This window comes from Mytilus galloprovincialis, chromosome 11 (genome assembly GCF_965363235.1).
Source record: "Mytilus galloprovincialis chromosome 11, xbMytGall1.hap1.1, whole genome shotgun sequence".
NCBI classification, from domain to species: Eukaryota; Metazoa; Mollusca; class Bivalvia; order Mytilida; family Mytilidae; genus Mytilus; species Mytilus galloprovincialis.
In genome coordinates this window covers 55693290-55698694 of record NC_134848.1, presented here as the reverse complement: position 1 = coordinate 55698694, position 5405 = coordinate 55693290, and the positions used below count along the sequence as shown (strand labels likewise).

General features: G+C 31.5%; 1 long non-coding RNA gene across 1 annotated transcript; it reads right to left on the bottom strand.

Annotated features, from left to right (window-relative positions):
- Nucleotides 1–2191: 2191 nt before the first annotated feature.
- LOC143051245 (uncharacterized) lies at nt 2192–3635 on the bottom strand. The gene is made up of 3 exons (XR_012970669.1): nt 3245–3635; nt 2656–2734; nt 2192–2401 (listed from the first exon to the last, which is right to left on the bottom strand). It is a non-coding gene; the product is annotated as an uncharacterized LOC143051245 (long non-coding RNA).
- Nucleotides 3636–5405: the final 1770 nt, after the last annotated feature.

Sequence of the window (5405 nt, the reverse complement as noted above, 5' to 3'; positions counted from 1 at the left end):
AAATATCCTCAATCAACTCTCTACATAAGACAAAACAACAGGGAAACAGGGAAATACAGTAATTGTCATTGAGCATTATGATGCAGGTCTTCCCACATAGAGAAGGCTGGTATTTTGTTTTTAATTTTTATTTAACCCGATTCTTGCAAAATAGTTTTTTATAAAGCAGAGGGAAATTATGATATGTTTGAAGATTAACGCATGCTTCTTAGAGTGCACACAACACCTTATCCTATATTCACAGGGCAAGATTAAATCTTTCATTGTGGTTGTTGAAAATGTGCTCAAATTGCAACTTAACCATATTAGCTCGGAAAATGTAGTTATTTTCTTTGTTTTAGGAAGACCTTTTTCAAGATATATATGTCTATGTGTTTATACTTCATTTTTGGGAATGTTAAGTGGTTACTTACATGTCTTATTTTATAAGTGTCTGTATTCAAATTGTTAACGTTGGATACTATCTATAATACTAAAATTACGAGGTCCAATTTGTCAGCCGTCATCGCGTAAAAACGACGAATCAAAGAATTCAACTTTATATATAACTAATATAATACAGAGGTGAAGATTAAAAATTACACCACACCAGGCCCTTTTGTTTTCCACGTAATTAATATTGCCAATAATTAAGAAGTTCCGGGTCGAGTCCGATACCGATACCAATAGTATATTCACCTGTTACCTATTACTTTATCTGTACGTTCCGCATCTGACAGGCGCACCACAGAATTTGAATTCAGGATTGATATGTTATATACACGGGTCATAATCACAGGGTTGACACTACTAAATTGTCAAATTGTTACCTATTGTAGTATTTTAATCAGTAAGACTTTCTAAGATAACAATACGAATACTAAAAATCTGTGACTAAAAATAAGGCGTATCTGAGGTACAGTTTTCAATTTGTTAGCGGGCATGACGTAAAACAGCGAATCAAAGAATTCAACTTTATTTATAACTAATATAGGACAATGCTGTTGATTAAAAAATACTCCATTCCAGGACCTCAGTTTTGTTTTCCAAATAATTAATATTACCAATAATTGATAAGTTCCAGTTCGACGGGTTCAAACAGAAAGATTTGAAAGCAGAGATAACTGTGTATCTTATAATCGGCATGACTTTTAATAGATGACAATACTAATACTAAAATAAGGCTTGCGCATAGTTATATATTTTCATTCAGTCACGGACCCGCGATATCACGGGTGTGTTCTAGTATAGAATTAAAATTGAGAATGGAAATGGGGAATGTGCCAAAGAGACAACAACCGACCATACAGCAGACAACAGCCGAATGCCATCAATGGGTCTTCAATGCAGCGAGAAACTCCCGCATCCAGAGTAGTTCAGTGATAATGGATGGCATACTTAACTCCGAATTATACACACGAAACTAAAATAAAAATCATGCAAGACTAACAAAGGCCAGAGGCTCCAGACTTGGGGCAGGCGCAACATTGCGGCGGGGTTAAACATGCTTTTTGATATCTCAACCCTCCCCTATACCTACACTCTAAAAATTGTGTTTAGAGCCTAAACACTTTCCTAAACACATTTGTGAAACCGATTTTTGACATGTTTTAAATCTAAACATGTTTAATATTTAATGTGCTAACAGCCTAAACGTGTCAAGCTATAAAGTGCTTAGACTGTAAACATGTTTAGATGTAAAGTGTTTAGACTAGAAACATGTTTTGCTAAAAAGTGCTTAGACTGTAAACATGTTTAGTTGTAAAGTGTTGTATCTGGAAACATGTTTAGTTCTGAAGTGTTTTGTCAGGAAACACGTTTAGCTGTGAAGTGTTTTGAATGTAAACATGTTTAGACCATAAAGGGTCGTGAAGAAACATATTTATCGTTTTAGTGCAATAAGCCGTTACTTCATTAGACCCCAAATAAACTAATATTCCGGAAGACTAGACTGTAAAACGTATGATAGCTTTCAATACTACATGTGTGCATACCATCACAAAAGGAGCCAAACGCATCAAACTAAGAAACTTGAATTTCCAAATCAAATTGATTGTGACTAATACCTTTTTAATCTGAATGAGTATTTTCTTTAATTCATTTGTCGACATTCGACTATTGCATTTTTTCTTCATTTCAAATATTCATTAAACAGTCTAGAACTTATGAAATGAAATTATTATTATACTAATTCTAGGATTAAAAACAAAATTACAAGATATGAAACAAAGGAATTTATGTAATTGTTTATTTCCAGTTAATCATTGAAGACAATCAAATATAAACTCATAAAATCATAAATTCATAGCAACGTACATATACATAATATTGACCAATCAAAACAATTTGAAAATGTCCTGTATTCATTTTACAAGTCAATAAGAGCTTCTCCTTTCTTAGTACCCAACTGCTGGTCACTGGCCTGAAAGATAGAAAAATATTGATAAGCAACTAAGTAGAATTAATCTAAAAATATAAGTATACGAACTACAACACCAAAAAGTAAATGCATGATTTAAGATCAAGATAACAACATTAGAACCTTGGTATAAAAGCATAAATGTACTGATGAGTAAATTGATATTTTTAATATAAAACTTCTTTTCATGCTTAATATCATTCATTTGATCAAATATATATTGACATTTCTAAATCAAATACACTTCGGATTCTTACCTAGCAATATAGTTGCTACTGTGCATTATCTCCTCTTTTAGCATGTCAAGACAAATGATTTCCTCTGCACTTCTCTCATCTAGAATAAAACAATACATATCAATAAAAATATAAGAAAGCACAACGGCTTATAACTATTGAAGAAAAACAAGCATCTTTTTATTTATTTTGAGCAAATGTTGATTGTGCATTTAGGAAGTGCTTACTAAAACAATGAACTCGACATGACACTGGTTTTGCGAATGATGCACTCGGCAGATTCCGCTTCCCTTCATGTTCCATTATAATCTGCCGAGGAGTACCAAATGAAAATTATCCTCACAAACTCCTTTCCAAGAACATATATATATATATATATATAATAATAGTGCTAGCTTGCATGATAGAACATTAAACAACTCTTATCTTTACACAAGATAGTTTGAACACTAAAATCTCTTACAAGCACTTGTTTCGTGGGATGGTTCCCCCTTTTTCTTCTCCTGCATTGACTATACGGTAGTGTACTTGTACATAATACTTATAACTGTCAATAATCATTTAAAATTGGCAGTACAAAATAAAATTCAGTATAATTATAACTCCTTACCTTTCTGAAACAGTTAAGTTACGGTCAGTTATGGTCAGAAGTAAACAGCGTGGCCTTTGACTTCGGGTTCTTTGTTTCTTCTTCCCGCTCAAAAATTAGCACGTGGTATGCATGCCGTCTTCGGCCTAAATGTGTTGTAATTCTAAACGTGTTTAGGAAAGTGTCAAAATATTGAAAGTGCTTAGAATTTAAACACGTTTAGCTTCATATACTTGACGATGTAGCTAAACATGTTTAGCACAACAACATGTTTATTGCAAAGTGCTGAGAGCCAAAACATGTTTAGTGCGAAGTGCTGAGAGCCAAAACATGTTTAGTTTTTAATGCTTAGAAATTAAACACTTTCCTAAGCACATAAGTCTTGCAACACGTTTAAATTCTAAGCACTATTTTTACAGTGTATAACCAAATCAGATTTTTTGTTCTTTACTTACTTTGTACATAACTCAGGCTGTTATGTTTTTCTTGTTTGAATTGTTTTATATTTTGTCATTTCTTGACTTTTTAAAGCTTACTCATACATGCATCATATGCATGTTAATTGTGCATTATTTAAAACCGTACGGTAACATGTAGATGCTTTCCGCCTCTATATATTGTTCTCTTGTAGATAATTTTCTCATTTCCAATCATACCTATTCTTCTTAAGTTTTCTATCAATAAAAAATGTTTTAAATCTACGGACAAAAGATACTCGTGCAAACATACCATTAGAAGTATTCTCCATTCATACAGATCTTAAATTCAATATAACACCTTCCGTGATTTTTTAAGTGTGGTGTATTATCCTTTCAAGTTATATAAGAACCTGGTAGACAAATGGAGTTATTCTATAATATATTCCCGGAAGTAGTTTATAAAAATGTGCTTATATTTCCCGACATAGCGCAATTGGTTTTAAATCTTTCATTTTAGATTTCAAAAAGAAGCTTTCGTCATCTACTACAGAATCATAGTTTATAATGCCTCATGCTATTATTATAAGATTCTCAATATTCATTCTAACATAGATTTTCGATAATGGTACAATACCACTTAACGTTAAAGCTCTTGACTACTAATACAAAATAAACCATTAGCAAGGATTAAGTGGTGTAAATAAACACTCAGTTCAAAATATGTACCCATTTAATAGAATTGAATCACTGATATGCATAAGACAGCTACGGTTTTCCATAGATATGCGTTCTTTAATTATTTGAAAGATTCTAAACAAAACATGTTTGGTACCATGTTAAGCAAAATATTTCGATAATGGTATAATAGCTCTTAACGTTAAAGCTCTTGACTACTAATACAAAATAAACAATCAGCAGGGATTAAGTGGTGTAAATTAACTCAGTTGAAAAAATGTAACTATTAAAAAAAGAGATTGTGTCCAATTGAATACTGCATATTCATGAATCGCTGATATGCATAAGACAGCTACGGTGTGCCATAGATATGCGTACTTCAATTTCAATATTTGTAAGCGCGGAGACTAAATATCTTGGTACCATTTTAAGCAGAATATTTCTATGAAAGACAAAAATACATTGTGCATCGATTTATGATACTGATAGAATACCTACACGAAAGTCTTGGTGGGGTTTAAAGATTAGCGAGCAAAGGGTAGAAAACTAATGAATAGAGGGAAAAAGGAAAATTATTTAAAGAAGAGAGAATAAAGGATGAAAAAAATAATATAAAGATGTAGGCAATAAAAAAAAGATAAAGATTACCAAATAAAGGGTAAACCAAGAATTAGAGAGATTAAGGCCAATAAGATAAAAAAAAATAGACAATAAAGGATAAAAAAAGTGTGGGCCGATAAGATAATTTATAGAAAATAAAGGATAAAAAGAAAGAATAGAGAAATTTAAGGTATCAAGATAAAAAAAAAGAAGAGAATAAAAGGCTAAAAAAAATAATTAAGAGATTCAAACCAATAGTATAAAGACTAGACTCTAGAGGATAAAAAAGAATTGAGAGATTTAGGCCAATAAACTAAGAATAGAGAAAAATGGGATGTTGAAACATATAAAAAAAAAGGTAGAAAATAATAGTAAAAAGAGAAAAACTGTCAAAATCTTTAAAGAATATAGAATTTAAAGACCCTCATCAAGACCCTTCTATGTACAAAAATGTACGATCTACAAAACAATAAGCAAAACTCTGTCAT